Below are 7,882 nucleotides of genomic sequence, written 5' to 3' on the forward strand. Positions count from 1 at the left end.
CCAGCAGATGAAAAACAAGGAGGTGACCCACGTCCGGAGCAAAGTGGCCTGTGCTGAGAGCTCTTTCCTCCACAGAGCATGGCTAAGCCGGGTGCCTCAGCCTCTGTCGACTCAGGGTTCCTGAAGACAGCAAAGACATAGGGATTGTCCTCTTGGGAGGCTGAGCCCAGACTCACTCCTTCCTTTAGGTCCAGAATTTCTTTCTTCTTATGGCTGTGGAAGCCTCTTTGGGTCCACGACTGCACACACTTGCACAAGATTCTACCGAACCACCTTCCTCCCAAAGTCGGGCAGATTTGCACAGTGTTCTTGCCTGGAGAATCCCAAGGGTGGGGGAGCCTGGTGGGCTGCCGTCCATGGGGTCGCACAGAGTCGGACACGACTGAAGCAACTTAGCAGCAGCAGCAGCAGCAGCACAGTGGATGAGAGTATTCACTTCTACAGATCCTTGCAATGTGTAGGGGTTCTATTCATTTTTTTTATGTGTATTTTTGGACAGCAGTGAAGTTGAACATCTTTTTATGTTTATTGGCCATCTACCTTTCTTCAGTAAATTCTTTGCTTATATTTTTTGCCCATTTTTCTGTTTGGATGTCTTACTTGGAGGCACTCTTTGTCCATTAAGTATGGACATCCATTGATCGGAAGAAAAACACTTTATTCTGAAGCACCTATGGGCAGAGGTAGGGCCCTTGGAACAGGTACTGAGGAGCCAAAAGTCTTTGACATTAGGGATGTTAATCTTCTGTCTGTTAACTGCTGCACATATTTTATTCAAGTCTGCTATTTGTTTTTAAGCTTTATGCTGACTTTCTTCCTGTAGGAGTTTTAAATGTTTCAGTAGTCACACGTGTTAGCTTTTTTCTGGCTTCTGGGTTTCCTGTCTTGCTTAAGAAGTTTTCCCCATCCTCATGTTACATAATTAGTCTACTCTGTTTTCTTATAATGCTATTATGGCTTTACTCATTTACATTTGTATCTTTAATATTTCAGGAATTTCTGTTTAGAGTAGATGAGGAATTTTATGTTCCCAGCATAGATGCTATGTTTCTGAGATTGTTCCTCTCAGCACTCTGAATGCATTGTGGTGGTTTATTTGCTCACTTGTGCTCAACTCTTGCGACCCCATGGGCTGTAGCTTGCCAGGATCCTCTGTCCATGGGATTCTCCAGGCAAGAATACTGGAGTGGGTTGCCATTTCCTTCTCCATGGGATCTTCCTAACCCAGGAATTGAACCCAGGTCTCCTGAATTGCAGGCAGATTCTTTACCAGTTGAGCTACAAGGGAAGCCCTGAATGCATTAAGGGACCCATAATTTTTTGAGTAAAAAAGCCCTGTGTACAGTATGATCCTATTCATGTACTCATTTATATGAACAATTCTACAGCTTGTTAATGCTGGTTGTTAATACAAATATTAATATTGGTTATTTTTGTGTGATTGGGTTGAAGAGGCTTTTAATTTTTCTCTCTTCTCATCTGTATTTTTTGTTTTGCTACATGAACAATTATTATTTGTGCACCAAAATATATTTAAAGAAAGAGATATCAAGAAGAGTGCTGTTAAGCCAACACTTCACATGGACCTAGGCCCCATCCTTGAAAAGCCACAAGTCTATAAGCTTCTTGAGGGACAGTCCCATGTTTCTTGGGTGGCCGTCCTTCCCATGCAGCTATCATGGAGCCTGACCAGCAGGAGATGGTGCAGCTCAATTAATTACATTTTTCTGTGAGCCCACAGCGTCATACAGATGTGAAGACAATAGGCTGGCTCATTGAAAAGGCTGCTTCTTCTGGACAGAAACTTTATTTCCTGGTTCCTCCCTCTCTCCTTCCACAGTAGGCTGGCCACATGTCTTAGGAAAAGTCCACCCTCTAAACAATAGCCAAGGCAAAATAAACTTATTGACTTGGCCAAAAAGTTCATTCCAGTTTTTGCACAAGATGGTACAAAAACACCAATGAAATTTTTGGCCAACTCAATACATTCCAGGCCAACTCATCAACAAGTATGATAATTAGGATCATTCCTAGACATCCAGCCTTCAAAAACAATTCAAAACCAAGGGATTACCCCTCACCATCCTCTTGGTTGGGCAGTGTCTAATTGTTCAGGATATTGGAAAATTTCCCCTTTAAGCACCCAAACATTATTTATTTAAAACATTTGCAAGGAAATTTTTTCTAAAATAATATTCTATAAAGCCCTGCCTTGCTAACAGTAGAAATACAGCACAGTCTTTTGAAATTTCCTTGAAAAGTCCTTGAAGGGTCAGTTATCACAATAGGCTCCTAGACATGATGGCCTTCAGAGCTGCTGACATGTGTAAACATGTTTGCTTGAGTGCTATTAATACATGGGTTGGGTTACTTTTAAAGATCTTGTTTTTGCTCAACAGCTTTTTTCTCCTTCTTTGCCTTCTTGGTTGCCTTTTGTGTTATGATGTCAGTCGTCAGTTCCTATGTTTAGCAGACCCAACTCCCTGCTAATCAATCGTTTGTCATTTGTGGTCAGCCAGGAAGTCAGAAAACCAAGCATATTCTTATTATGAGAAAACAGAGGTTTCAAGAGAAGAGCTAAGGTAAGCTTTTCTCGGAGTAAAGAATATGAGGTAGACTGACAGATGGATTAACTTCTTTTGATTATTCAGAAGCCTTTAGGATTTTCTTCCTGGTATTCACGTTGATGAAAGCATTAGTCCCACTTTACAGATGAGGAGACAAATGCCACAGAGACCAGGTGACTTGGTCAAGGTCACAGTGGTAGCTGAGTGACAGAACAAGCGCTAAAACCAGGATGTTTTCCTCAGCTCCATGGCCCTGTCAGGCCCAGCTCTGGACGCACTCCCCTTGATGAGCCAAGTGGCAGGAGCTCGGCGGGGGAGGAATTCATCATTGCGTCTTCCGTGTTTTCCACCAGTAGGTTGGGCCAGCTGCAGACCCTTGCTTCTCTGGGAGGTTTAACCAAACCTATGATCTACCTGGATCCCTTCTGCTATTGACGTAGTATGATTAGAATCCCCTTCATGATTAGAAACGAGAGCCTGGCAAACAGCTGTGTTTACATCTCAAGGGCTAGTTGAGCACTGCTGGGTCCTGCCCGGGATCATTCCACCTTATCGTCTGTAGATAGCGATGTGCTAAAGGCTGCACAGTACTGACCCAGATTGCAATCAGCAAAACACGCAGTCCTGAGTGCGTGCACACATACACACACACACACGCTTCTCAGGCAACTTTAGCCAATTGTAACTCTGTGACACATTCTTTCCTCTACAGGCCAACTGCCTCCCAGGAGGTTGTGAGCTGAGCCAAAGCAAACTGGCAGGACAGCAAAGGTCCCAGGACGCTTTGTCTGTGGAGCCAAGACCATTCCTCGGAGCTGGGTGCCGGCCTCTTGCCCCACAGACCTCATCCTCACATCCTTCACGCAGGGAGGTGGCTCGGTGAGATGCCACCGAGAAGGGAGAGGGGCATGGGGCCGTGCAACATGCAAGAACAGGAACAAGGGGCAGCTTTGGGCCCCTGTACATTGTATGCAAATCCTGAACTTTTGGGTTGGCCAAAAAGTTCATTTGGATTTTTCCATACTATCTTATGGAAAAACCTGAAGGAATATTTTGGCCAACCCAATACTTCACGAAGGAAATAAAGCCCTTGTAAAAAATGGTGGAACCTGAGTCTTTCTCTTTAGAAATTCTACAGTCTGGTATTCCAGGTGGTAGAGGACTAACTCTCCAGTCATCATGACCCTGATCTGCTCCCTGCCCTAGTCAACAGCCTCGCCCCATAAAGTGCAAACTATCACTCAAGACCCTTCATGGACTGGCCACACCTTTATCTCCCCCTCAGCCTAGAATCACCCTCTTTCTGCTCTCCACCTTCATCGTCTTTTATCTGTACCCCTCCTAGCATACTTATCACTTTCCACTGCATATTATACTTGTTTTTATGGGTCTTATCACTCCTACTGGTCTAGTCTATGAAGCCCTTAAGGGCAGGGCCTATGCTTATCTTTGTACCCTGAGTTCTTAAAACGGTACAGGATGTTGTGGGGTGCTCAGTAAAAACTGTTGAATTAAACCAAACACTCTCCTCGATGGCTGAGTTCAGCTTGAGAGACACAGCAATGCTTCAAATTTCCCAGTGTCCCATGAGCAGGAAGGACACCCCCCACCTAGCTTGGTGGAGAGCATTTTAGACAAAAATCTCAAGGCCCAATCCTTCCCTTGCATTTAATTTCTAAAATTTAACAATTTTATTTTCATTAATTTTGGCTATGCCATTGGGCATGTGGGATCATAGTTCCCCAACCAGGGATCGAACCCAAGCCTTGTGCATTGGAAGTCTTAACCGCTGGACCACCAGAGAAGTCCCTCCCTTGCATTTTAGAGATCCAAGTACTGGGCTAGGGATGGTGGATAGTTTTCATTTCATTTATAGCTGAGAGAGCTGAGGTTCAGCCAGCAGAAGCCAATTTCTCAAAGTGAGACAGCTAGAGGGAGGCAGATTTGGGATTTACACCAGGGTCTGCCTGACTCCAAAATCTATTTTCTGTTGTGAATAGGGCCCCAGCCTCAGCCCCCCCCAAACACCCAGATGTCCTGCTGCTTTCCCAGAAATGGGCTCTGGCTGACCAAGGCCAGGGAGGGTGTAAGCACTGAGGCAGGCAGTATGTGGCTCCAGTCCAGCCTGAGCTCTGTGGCTGGAGAAGCTGTTTATGAACTTTGCCTGTCCCAGGCCTGGCAGCCCAGCCACCCCAGATGGGTCTTTTCACAGAAGACCCGACAGGCAGGTACTAGAACATCACACAGAGCCTTTGTCCCGAGGGTGCAGTGTTTCCCAGTGAGAAGTTTGCATTGGCTGTGCTGATGGGAAAAGGGGAAATAGAGGCCCTGCTGCTTGCAGGGCTCTGCTCCAAGAAGGCAAAGCCTGAGGCTCCCAAGAGGGAGGAGGGCAGAGGGGTACAGAGGGAGCTGGGGCCAACAGGAACCCAAATAGAAACTTGGGAGAGAAACAGCCTGGGTGGTATCAGGGCTGTGGAGAAGGAACTCCTAGAGGGCTCCAGCTGGGTTTTGTGTTGCCAGGCTGCACTGGGCAGTGGGAACAGCTCAGGCTAACCAGTCCTTAGGTTCAAATCTTGCCTCTTACTGCTTGGAAGGCCTTGGACTATTTTTTAAATCTTTCTGAGCCTCAATTTTCTTATCTGCTGTGTGAAGGGATAATAGAAGTATTTTGCTGGCTGTGGTGAGGACTGACATCATGAAGTATGCTCAGCACCCGTGGTAAAGGCTATGAAGTTTTGTAAGCATTCCCTCTGTTCCCAGGTTTATGAACTAATGAAAGGATAGAGCTGTGGAGAACACCTGGGTAGTGGTGTCAAATGACTGTTGACCGAGAAAAGGAAAACGGAATCACCATGAGTAGACCCACATTTAGAGGAACTCTGCCCCAGAAACAGCTGGGTGGGGGAAGAAGACAATCTGTTTCCAATTAGGGAGCAGCCAACAGAAGAGCTGTAAAGTTTAGAGTTGTTGATTCATGAAGGTTTTAAACTTGGCAGGAGTATGTGTGTGGTGTGTGATGTGTATGTGTGTGGTTTGTTTACATGGTGTGTATAGGTGTGTGTGGTGTGTATATGTGTGTAGTGTATATAGTATATGTACATGGTGTGTATAGGTATCTGTGGTGTATATGTGTGTAGTGCATATAGGGAGGAGGGCATGGCGACTCTCTCCAGTATTCTTGCCTAGAGAATCCCCATGGACAGAGGAGCCTGGCAGGCTATCGTCCATGGGGTCGCAATGAGTCGGACACAACTGAATGACTAGCACAGTGTATATAGTATGTGTACATGGTATGTATAGGTGCGTGTGGTGTGTATGTGTGTAAGGTATGTATGTAGTACGTGTATGCTGTGTGTAGTACATGTGTAACCTCTGCAGTAAAATTTCACCTTCTTACTGAAGACCTTGTCCTTCACCTTTAATAGTGCTTAACAGATGAAGGAAGGAAACATATTTATTACATAAAGGCTTAATCCTTTAGCATATATTTTTGGATTAAGTCTCCAAAAGCGTCCCAGATAAGGAAGATGAGGCTCAGAGAGGCCTCCTGTCTAAGGTCAGCCATCAGTAGTGGCAGAGGCCAGCTCTAGACCCCGATCGGCCTGACCACAGTAGGTGTTATCAACCTGACTCCTGAGAGAGGCAGGGTGTTGTTGTATGGGCTGGTCTTCAGGCAGCTTTCATGTGGTGTGTCACTTGAACACCTATGCTCTGCTCTGGCTCGCAGACCCACAAACATCCTGCGAGCACTTCAACACTCAGGTTTTATTTTTGTCGGCTCTTCCTCTGCACCATGCTCTCCCCAGTGAAGCCAACTCATTGAGAGCAGAAATAGCTCAGGGGCTGTTGGGCCCAGCCCCTGCGCTGAGGCAGAAACATCACCCCTGGCTCAGCCCATCGGGTCAGCACGTTCCCGGGACAGCTGGAGTGTTCTTCTGCACGTTCTGCCCGCATCCAGCTCTCCCGGGAGAGCTCTGGTTTCCTGCAGCTCCTGGAAGCCCCTCCAGTCGCCACAGTTCCCCTCCTTGGCACGTTTTCAGCACAGCCAGGCTTCAGCTGCGAGTTCTGAAGGCAGCTTGTTGCCGCTTATTCTCCCAGCAACTTCCTGCAGACCCAGAGAGTGACAGGCAGACATCTGCTGGGTCAGACCAGGAAGTGAAACTCCCACCGGCAGCCTCAGACTGGCTCTCATACAGAAAATCGAAACTGTATTAGTTCCAGACGTTTATTGACAATCCCCTATTCTGTGCCTGATGCAGGAGCAGGGTTTAGGACTCTCAGGAACTCACAGACTACTGGGGAGCCAATGAGGAAACAAAAAGCTGAGCCTGGGAGACCAGCATGAGACCAGAAAGGCTTATTGTGGGAATGATGGAGAAAGAAACACTTCACTCTGCCCTGACCTGGGCAAAACTTCTCATGTTTTATCCAAGTCAGAAAGATCAGTCAGAATTCAATAAGTACTAGTAATATTAACAGCAACCACAGTGTTATTATTAATTAGGTATTTACAATACATCAGGCATCCTGCTGGGTACTTTACAAACAGTTTTGAACAGAAGCCTAATGCAATAGATACTGTATGATTCAGGTGACCTTATAGGTGAGGAAACTGAGGATCAGAGATGAGTAACTTGCTCAAAACTAGAAAACACAAGAACTAGTAGTATTTGAACCTAGTTCTGTTAATTCCAAAACCTAAGCTGTTATACTTCATAATATATCCAAAAATTACTGGAGTATAAAATATAAAATATATGGCTTCCCAGTGGTGCTAGTGGTAAAGAACCCACTTGCCAATGCAGGAGACATAAGAGACATGGGTTTAATCCCTGGATCAGGAAGATCTCCTGGAGGAAGGCATGGTAACCCACTCCAGTTTCTTGCCTGGAGAATCCCATGGATAGAGGAGCCTGGCAGGTTACAGTCCATAGGGTCGCAAAGAGTTGGACACAACTGAAGTGACTTAATTAACATGCATGCATGTGGACACATAAGCAGTTATGGGGCTTCTCAGGTTGCTCAATGGTAAAAAAAAATCTGCCTGCAATGTAGGAGACCTGGGTTCAGTCCCTGGGTCGGGAATATTCCCTGGAGAAGGAAATGGCAACCCATTCCAGTATTCTTGCCTGGAAAATCCCATGGACCATAGAGCTTGACAGGCTACAGTTACCTGTGGGGTCGCAAAAGAGTTAAAGATGACTTAGCAACTAAACAACAACAACAACAACAAAACTGGTATATGCTGAAAAACCTTGTTCCATCCTGGACCCAGTATATCTCATCTCCCCTTAGTTCTTATAGATGTAAACAGT

The sequence above is a fragment of the Budorcas taxicolor genome, chromosome 23 (genome assembly GCF_023091745.1).
Source record: "Budorcas taxicolor isolate Tak-1 chromosome 23, Takin1.1, whole genome shotgun sequence".
Lineage (NCBI taxonomy): Eukaryota > Metazoa > Chordata > Mammalia > Artiodactyla > Bovidae > Budorcas > Budorcas taxicolor.